Source organism: Orycteropus afer, unplaced genomic scaffold, assembly GCF_000298275.1.
Source record: "Orycteropus afer afer isolate SDZICR_OR568_19922 unplaced genomic scaffold, OryAfe1.0 scaffold00003, whole genome shotgun sequence".
Classification (NCBI taxonomy): Eukaryota; Metazoa; Chordata; class Mammalia; order Tubulidentata; family Orycteropodidae; genus Orycteropus; species Orycteropus afer.
This window is the reverse complement of record NW_006921590.1, coordinates 22,371,454-22,381,155: the sequence shown is the minus strand read 5'-3', so window position 1 is coordinate 22,381,155 and position 9,702 is coordinate 22,371,454. Positions and strand designations below refer to the sequence as shown.

The window sequence follows — 9,702 nt, the reverse complement described above, 5'->3', positions numbered from 1 at the left end:
ATGCAACATTAAATGTAGACTCTGCAAAACACTGCATAACATGAATGAACTTGGAGGACATTATGCTGAGTGAAATAAGTCAATCACAGAAGGACAAATACTGTACTAATTCATTATTGTAAAAAGTCAAGGGAAGGTTTATATATGGAAGGAAACTTTCTTTGTTGGTTACCAGCAGTGGGATGGGAGGCTGGGAGGGATCATTGCTAGATAGGTAGAGAGACAAGTAGTGATTTGGGTGAAGGGAAGGGCAATGTAACAAATGTGAGTGATCAACATGGTGCCATGGAGGAAGATAAAGACAGAGAGCGGTACATGGGAGGTACAGACAACAAAGAAGAAGCCTTCTGCATGTTGTCAGTGATGTCAAGCATTTATCTATGGGTGGATAGATAGGTGGACAGGCTGAACAATCACGTACATCTAGGCAGGTGGTAGTGTGTCCACGACCATGTACAGGGTTAGCAGATAGTGTTTCTACATGCATATTTGTATGTGCTGTAAGAATGTCCAGGTGTACAGTAGAGCTGAAAAGGGCCAAGGTTGTAGTGGCTTCTTGGCCACAGCCAGCTACCGTGATGGAGTGAGTAGTTGGACCTGTGGGTTTGGGACCATGGTCACAGAAGACATCAAGCTCAACTGACATAACATACTACACAGAAACATTGTTTTGGAACTCTGGTGGTTTAGTGGATAAAGGACTCAACTGCTAACCAGAAGGTCAATGGTTCAAACCCACCAGTTGCTCCATGGAAGGAAGATTGGGCAATCTACTTCTGTAAAGATTTAAAAACCAAAAACCAAACTCACTGCTGTTGAGTCGATTTTGACTCATAGCCTTGGAAACCCAATGGGAGTCTCTCTGAGTTGGAAACCACTCGATGACAGAGACTTACAGCCTAGTTTGGTGAGTAGTAACTGGGGTCTTAAAAGCTTGCAAGTGGCAATCTAGATGCAACGATGGGTCTCTCATTGTCCAGAGGCTAGGAGTGGGTGAAGGCCCCTCGACCTTGGGCTTCAGCTTTGCCTTCTGTTCCAGGCACAATGGAGGTGGAGGCTTTTTCTGACTCATGTGGCTGCTGGTTGCTGAGGCTGAGGAATCCAAGATTGACAAGTAAAATGGCATAATCCCAAAATTGGCAGGCAATATGAGAGGCCAAGAGTTAGTCAAGTGCAGGGTCCAGATGTACCAAAACTTACAGACTTTCTCAAAGCTTCTCCTTATATACTGGAAGCAGACCACACCCTGAAGGCAATTACTTAGCTGCTCACAGCAGATTCCACCATGGAGGTGATTACAATCTCATCATGGGGAATAACTACATACTCAGTATGTACAGGACTCAGAACCACGGCCCAGCCAATCTGACACAACCGTTAAGTACCACACTGGGCTGGATAACTATATTAAGGAAAAGGTATTAAATTTGATGAAGTATGTTAATGCTTCTTTTAACAAGGGTAGGAATTACATAAATGAAGCAGAAGGGGGGAGTGTGGGCACAGGTAAGGAGGGGTTATGCTCAGCACAGCTGGGGGAGACTGAGGAGGAGGCCTGGGCAGAGTGTGAGGCTATGGACAAGGGAGAAGGTGGGTCAGGAGAGGGTGGGAGCAGAACAAGGAAAGGACAAGGGTGGGAGGGCAGAACAGCACAGGGGAGGGTCAGGGCCAGGTCCAGGACAGAGCAAGGAGAGATGGTGGTGGCTGCAGCAGCAGAGCATGGTGCTAACAGGGATTCTACTGGCCTGGAAGCCCCATGTTTTGCTCCTCAGATGCTGGGCACCCAGTGCCACCTTGTCACTACCCACGAATCCTGGTACCTGGCCCATTGTCTTGATAGCCAGATCAGCAGAAGAGCCTCCCGGCTTTTCCCACCTTCTTGGTACAGACTTTGGCCTTCTCATTGGCTAAGTTATCTCTGAGTGTGCACTCTCCTTTCTGGTTCCTGGACTTGTCCATACTCCTGGCTGGTTATCCTGGTCCTGCTACCTCCTTAGGCATAACTCTGGAGCCCTACCCCCAACTCCCTATAAGGGTCCCAAGGTCCTATTGGGGACCTCAACCTCTCACCAACATAAACACCAATTTTGTCTTCTTTCCTGCCCTCTTCACCTTCCTTTTCCTGCTCACATTCTCCTTTCTTTCTAACTGCTTTCTTGCCATTTACTAGCTGGTAACTTTAGCAAGGACTGAACCATTCTGTGCCTCAATTTCCTTAGCTGTAATACAGAGCTGCTGTGAGGATTAAATGAGCATATACATTTGAATTTCTTTGACCAGCACCAACACATAGTAACTGTTGTATGTCCACTGTCATCATTTCACTTCTTTGTCTGTGTCTTCAGCTTGCCAGGCCCAAGGGCAAAGCTTCCGTCAGTCAAGATACCTGGCTAGGCTAAGGTTTAATAAATGACTCCAGGCTGAGGAGCCCTGGAAATCACAAGCAGAAGACCAAACAGGGGGACTGTACAAGTCTTTCCATGCGCAGGGGTGTAAAGCCTAGCAAACAGAAGCTGCTGTCTTATCTGGATAAACCAAAAAAACAAACTCACTGCCATCGAGTCAATCCCGACCCACAGTGACCCTATAGGACAGAGAAGAACACTCCCATAGGATTTCCAAGGCTATAAATCTTTATGGAAGCACACTGCCACATCTTTCTCCCATGGAACAGCTGCAGGGTTTGAACCACCAACTTTCTGGTTAGCAAACACTTTAACCACTGCACTACCAAGACTCCTTCTTATTTGGATAATTGGGGCTAAAACATCACCTTGTTTATGGGACAAAGTTCTCGTGAGTTTTATGACTCTGTGGAAAAGTATTCTGAAGTACAAATCTGCATTTAAGAGTCAGTATTAGTGCTTTTTCCAGATGGCAAACAGCTTTACAGCATACTTCTAACTCTGCCAGATTTATTTGTAAGGACAATTATTATCTCATTAGAAAATAGGTTTCTTTTATGATTATGATTAGGTTTCTTTCTTTCATTTTTTTAATTCTAGGAAAAGTACATATGTATATGTCATCCCTGGCAAATGGAAACTTTGGGTTTTTCCGGAGCAGAAACACCCAACCCACTAAGCATTATTCCCAACTCACATTCTCCCCCTATCAGAAATACATAGGATGAAATCATGTTTAAAAATTGACTTTTGACTACTCCATGTGTGTCAAGTAGAACTGTGTGCCATAGGATTTTAAGTGGCAGATTTTTTGGAAGTAGATTTTTTTGGCTGTCTTCTGAGGTGTCTCTCGGTACACTTGAACCGCCAACCTTTCTGTTAGCAGCTCAGAGTTTTAACTGTTTATAATACACAGTGACTCCTTGCTTAAAATGGGAGTGAGTTTAATATAATTTTGTTCTGAGGATTTTGCAGCCCTTTCTAACATGGAGGTGTGCAACTGCGATGGGACTCTAGACACGGATGGCTGGCTTTGACAAGAGACGTCAGTCTCCGGTGGAAGACGTCACAGCTGCACTTGTCAGGGGAAGTTTTATGGTCTGTCTTCAGAGTAGGAAGGCTCAATTTAACACAGCTAAAGCCAAAGAAAAAGGACCTCTGGTGGCATAGTGGTTAAAGTATTCAGCTGCTTTAAAAGTCGAACCCACCAGGTGCTCTGAGGGAGAAAGATGGGGCAATCTGCTTTCTAAAGATTTATAGCCTTGAAACCCTCTGTGGCAGTTCTACTTTATCCTGTAGGGTTGCTATAAGTTGGCATCAACCTGACAGCAGTGGGTTTTTGGTTTGGAAGGCCAAGGAAGGATATAGCAACATTTTAAACACTCAAGGGTAATCTGAGGGGGAAAAAAAAAACTGTATAAATTATCTGTGGTTTTGGAGGTGTGGCTGGAGAGTGGGGATGGGGAAGTGGAGGAGATCACTCAGCTTTAGTTGCTAAAGTCATAATGGTTATTGTTGTTATGTGCTATTGAGTCAATTCTGACTCAGAGCAGCCCTATAGGACAGAGCCAACTGCTCCAGAGGGTTTCCAGGGCTGTAATCTTCACAGAAACAGATCACCAGGTCCTTTTGGCTAGCAGCTGTGTGCTTAACCATTGCACCACCAGGATTCCTTGCTATAATGGTTAGCAAGACAATAAATGACTTGGTTAATTTTCAAGGTATTCTCTTTTGGGGCTCAACTTGCCCCTGACATGCTAGGCAGTGGGGGCAAGAGTAGACTTCCTTTTCGATGTCACAGTTCTCCTAAGGGGGGAAAGCACCAGTGGCCACCTATAGAGCTGCTGACTCCCATGCTGCCCTGTCTTTGAGATTTTAGTAAAACTAACCTTCAGCTTCACAGGGAAAAATACAAAACTATGCACAGCCAAAGTAAGCCTCTATGTGTGCACCACCCAAGGTGAGGGCCCAGGAATCCCTGTAGGAAGTGGGAAGGCAAAAGTTTTTTCCATCTTTGGCCACCTCCAGGTGGCTTTAGCATTTGACTGCTAACCAGAAGGCTAGTGGTTCAAACCCACCAGCCACTCCTCGAAGGAAGGTTGGTCAATCTACTCCCGTAGTGATACTGCCTAAGAAACCCAATCGGTATGAGTCAGATCCGACTTGAGAGCAGTGAGGTTTTTTTTGGCCTCCTCCATGCCGACCAATCAGGTTGGAATGTTTCTCCCAATTATGCACCACCCCTGATGTTTCTGTTGTTGCTGTTATGTGCCATTGAGTCAGACCTGACTCATAGAGACACCTCCTTGGGTTTCCGAAGAAGTATCACTATGGAAGTAGATTGCCCCATCTTCCTTCTGAGGAGTGGCTGATAGGTTTGAACCGCCAGCCTTCTGGTTAGCAGTCAAGTGCCTTAGGCACTATGCTACCAGAGCTCCCCCTGATGTTTATAGTGCATCCCAAATAGACAGTGACAATCCTTGCTTCAGGATTGAAGGAGGGCCTCCTCATGAAGATGGAGGTTGCTGACCATGCCAGCAGAGAACTGACTGTCTTTTCTCATTAGTTGTATTAATGAAATGTATACTTTAGAACTGCACTGCCCAAGATAGGCGCCACTATACCGTATTGTCCACCATTTGTCTGTCAGTTTGTCATGCAGTGGTAGCTTGGGTGCTGCTATGAGGCTGGAAGCTATGCCACAGGTATTTCAAATACCAGCAGGGTCACACATGGTAGACAGGTTTTAGTACAGCTTCCAGACAAAGACAGACTGGAAAGAAGTGCAGGGCCATCCACTTCTGGAAAAAAAAAAATGGCCACTGAAAACCTTATGAACAGCAGTAAAACACTGACTGATATATTACTGGAAAACTTTATGAAGAGCTATGAAACACTGTCTGATACAGTGCCCGAAGATGAGTCCCTCAGGTTGGAAGACACTCAAAATATGACTGGGGAAGAGCTGCCTCCCCAAGGCAGAGTCAACCTTAATGATATGGGTGGAGTAAAGCTTTAGGGACCTTCATTTGCTGATGGGGCATGACTCAAAATTGGAAGAAAAAGCTGCAAACATCCATTAATAATTGGAATGTGGAATGTACGAGGTATGAATCTAGGAAAATTGGAAGTTGTCAAAAATGAAATGGAATGCTTAAAGATTGATATCCTAAGCATTAGTGAGTTGAAATGGACTGGTATTAGCCATTTTGAATCAGACAGTCATACTATCTATTATGCCGGGAATGATACATTGAAGAGAAACGGGATTGCATTCACTGTCAAAAAGAACATCTCAAGATCTAACCTGAAGTACAATGCTGTCAGTGATAGGGTAATATCCATATGCCTACAAGGAAGAACAGTTAATACAACTATCATTCAAATTTATGCACCAGCCACCAAAGCCAAAGATGAAGAAATTGAAAAATTTTACCACTTCTGCAGTCTGAAATTGACCAAACATGCAATCAAGAGGTATTATTATTGCTGGTGATTGGAATGAGAAAGTTGGAAACAAAGAAAAATCATTGGTAGTTGGAAAATATGGTCTTGGTTATAGAAATGATGCCAGAGATTGCATGATCGAATTTTACAAGACCAATGACTTATTCATTGCAAATACCTTTTTTCAGCAACATAAGCAGTGGCTATACACATGGACTTTGCCTGATGGAATACACAGGAATTAGAGTGATTATATCTGTGGAAAGAGGCAATCAAGAATCTCAATATCATCAGTCAAAATAAGGCCAAGAAATGACTGTGGAACAGACCATCAGTTGCTTATATGTAAGTTCAAATTAAAGATGAAGAAAATTAAAATAAGTCCTTAAGAGCCAAAATATAACCTTGATTATATCTCACCTGAAGTGAGAGACCATGTGAAGAACAGATTCGATGCAGTGAAACCAACGACCGAAGGCCAGATGAACTGTGGGATGACATCAAGAATATCATCCATGAAGAAAGCAAATGGTTATTAAAAAGACAAGAAAGGAAGAAAAGACCAAAATGCATGTCAGAAGAGACTCTGAAACTTGCTCTTGAATATAAAGTAGCTAAACTGAATAGAAGAAATGCTGAAATAAAAGAACTGAGTAGAAGATTTCAAAGGGCAGCTCGAGAAGACAAAGTATAGTATTATAATGAAATACGCAAAGACCTGGAGTTAGAAAACCAAAAGGGAAGAACATGCTCAGCATTTCTCAAGTGGAAAGAACAAAAGAAAAAATTCAATTGCAATATTGAAGGATTCTATGGGCAAAATATTGAATGTTACAGGAAGTATATGATAATAGGAAGTATCAAAAGAAGATGGAAGGAATACACAGAAGTCACTGTATCAAAAAGAACTGATTGATGTGCAACTATTTCAGGAGGTGGCATATAGTCAAGAACAAATGGTATTGAAGGAAGAAGTCCAACTTGCATTGAAGGAATTGATGAAAAACAAGGGTCCAGGAATTGAGATGTTTTAACAAATGGATGCTGCACTGGAGGCACTCAGTTGTCTATGCCAAGAAATTTGGGTGACAGCTACCTCGCCAAGTGACTGGAAGAGATCCACCAAAGAAAAGTGATCAACAGAATGTGGAAATTATCGAGCAATATCATTAATATCCCATGCAAGTAAAATCTTGCTGAAGATAATTCAGAAAATGATTGCAGCAGTATACTGACAGGGAATTTACAGAAACGCAAGCTGGACTCAGAAGAGGATGCGGAATGAGGGATGTGATTGCTGATGTCAGATGAATCTTAGCTGAAAGCAAAGAATACCAGAAAGATGTCTACCTGTGTTTCACTGACTATGCAAAGGCATTCAACTGTGTGGATCATAGTGTTATGGATAACATTGTGAATAATGGGAATTCCAGAACACTTTTGTTCTCGTGAGGAACCTGTACATAGATGTCCTGTTGTTTAAACGGAACAAGGGGACACTGCATGGTTTAAAATCAGGTGTGCATCAGGGTTGTATCCTTTCACCATACTTATTCAATCTGAATGCTGAACAAATAATCCAAGAAGCTGAACTATGTGAAGAACAATATAGCATTAGGATTGAAGGAAGAACCATTAACAACCTGTCATATGCAGATGATACAACCTTGCTTGCTGAAAGTGAAGATGACTTGAAGCACTTACTGACGAAGATTAAAGACTACAGTCTGCAGTATGGATTACACCTCAACATAAAAAAAATGAAAATCCTCACAAGCGGATCCATAATCAACATCATGATAAATGGAGATACGATTGAAATTGTCAGGAAATTCATTTTACTTGATCCATAATCAACACCAATGGAAGCAGCAGTCAGGAAATCAGATGTTGTATTGCACTGGGCAAATCTGCTGCAAAAGATCTCTTTAAAGTGTTAAGAAGCAAAGATGTCACTTTGAAGACTATGGTGCACCTGATCCAAGCCATGGTATTTTCAGTAGCTTCATATTCATGTGAAAGCTTGACAGGAATAAGGAAGACTGAAGAAAAGTTGATGCCTTTGAATTAGGGTGTTGGCAAAGAATACTGAATATACCATGGACTGCCAGATGAACAAACAAATTTGTCCTGGAAGAAGTGCAATTGGAATGTTCCTTGGAAGCAAAAAGGGCCAAACTTTGTCTCACCTACTTTGGTCATGCTGTCAGAAGGGACCAGTCGCTGGAGAAGGATATCATACTTGGTAAAGTAGAGGGTCAGTGATAAAGGGGAAGAACCTCAACAAGATGGACTGACACAGTGGCTGCAATGAGGGGCTCAAGGATAGCAAGGATTGTGAGGATGATGCAGGACTGGGCGATGTTTCATTCTGTTGTAGACAGGGTCACTATGACTTGGAGCTGACTTGATGGCACTGAACAACAACATAATGCACTGTATACAGTTTTCATTGACTGGTTTTAGAAGGAGATTTTCAGGCTTTTCTTCCCAGTCTGCCTCAGTCTGGAATCCACTGAAACCTGTTCAGCATTACAGCAACAAGCAAGCCTTCACTGCCAGACTAGTTGTGGCTGTGTATGAAGTTCACTGGCTGGGATTCAAATAGGGTCTCCTGCATAGGAGAGAATTCTACACCTGAACCACCACTGCCCTTACCAACCACTATTTAAATTTCAATTAATGAAGATTAGAGTACATGGGAGGGAAGCTATGGGGAGGAAATGGGAGGAGAGCTGTTGCACTGTGGGAAATTGCAGTCAAAGTCATGAGACAAAGTGTATGTGAACTGCTGTACGGAAGATGAATTTGCTCTGTGAGCTTTCACCCAAATCACAATAAAAAAATTGTTTAAAAAATTCAATTAATGAAGATTAAATAAATCTTAAAATTTAGTTCCTTAGTACGCTTGCCACATTTCAAGAGCTCAGAAGCAACATGTGGCAAGTGGCTACCATGTTGGCCAATGCAGATAGAGAACATTTCCATCATCACAGTAAGTTCTATTGGACAGTGCTGCTCTAGATGCATTCTTAAGGACCTTTCTTATTGTTGTTTCTATTCAACAAATAGTCATGGACCATTACACTAAATACTGCCTTCTGCTATTATATTATATGTTAACATTAGATATTGTGTTTAGACAAGGGACATGTATTCAAAATTTAGACCTAACCATGGTATACCATGTTTCAAGGCTTCAGCTCGTTTTTAGTATGTGCATTCAGAATGAGGTCTCCTCTCCATTCTAAAGCTATTTGCTGACATTTCAAAGGTTGCAAATAATGTAGAATCCAAGCTCCATTCCTGTCTGTGCTAATTCTTAAGAAAACTGCTCAACAACCAAGATGCAGTGCTGTCGATGCCCCCTGCCAGGCTTTGCTGGGATCAACACATTTGGTGTTACGTTTCACTTGTTCAGGAATCCTGCTGACTGGCAGCCCTCAGGAGCGACACATGCTGGCAAGTCAGCCCCACTCCCCAAATTACCTCCCAGCTTTGATGCACCCTGGTGACTCAACTTGCCTTTGTGTTAACAGAAACCCTTTTTCTGCTTGACACATTTCCACACTTTGGGCAGACTTTTCCTCTGCCTTAGAAAAGCTGACATCAATAGTGCTTCCTCCATGAAGCAAACCCCCAGGGATAACCCATTATGCGGGGGTGAGTATTGGGTGCCACAAGACCCAGAAACAGTGTGTGTCCCAATGGAGCTAACAGAAACTAGGCTGTTCAATTTATTTCTCTGCTGTTAATTCCAAGGTGCTGTTACTTCAAACTGTAATAGTGTCTACAAACAATTTGCACTTTTGGAGCAGCATGATCCCAGGGGGTAATTAACACACCCAGG

General features: G+C 42.6%; 1 protein-coding gene across 1 annotated transcript in view; it reads right to left on the bottom strand.

The window, feature by feature from the left end:
• Nucleotides 1–9,702, bottom strand: part of RFTN1 (raftlin, lipid raft linker 1) — a 271,732-nt gene that overhangs the window by 81,911 nt on the left and 180,119 nt on the right. The gene's annotated exons all lie outside the window — the stretch shown is intronic.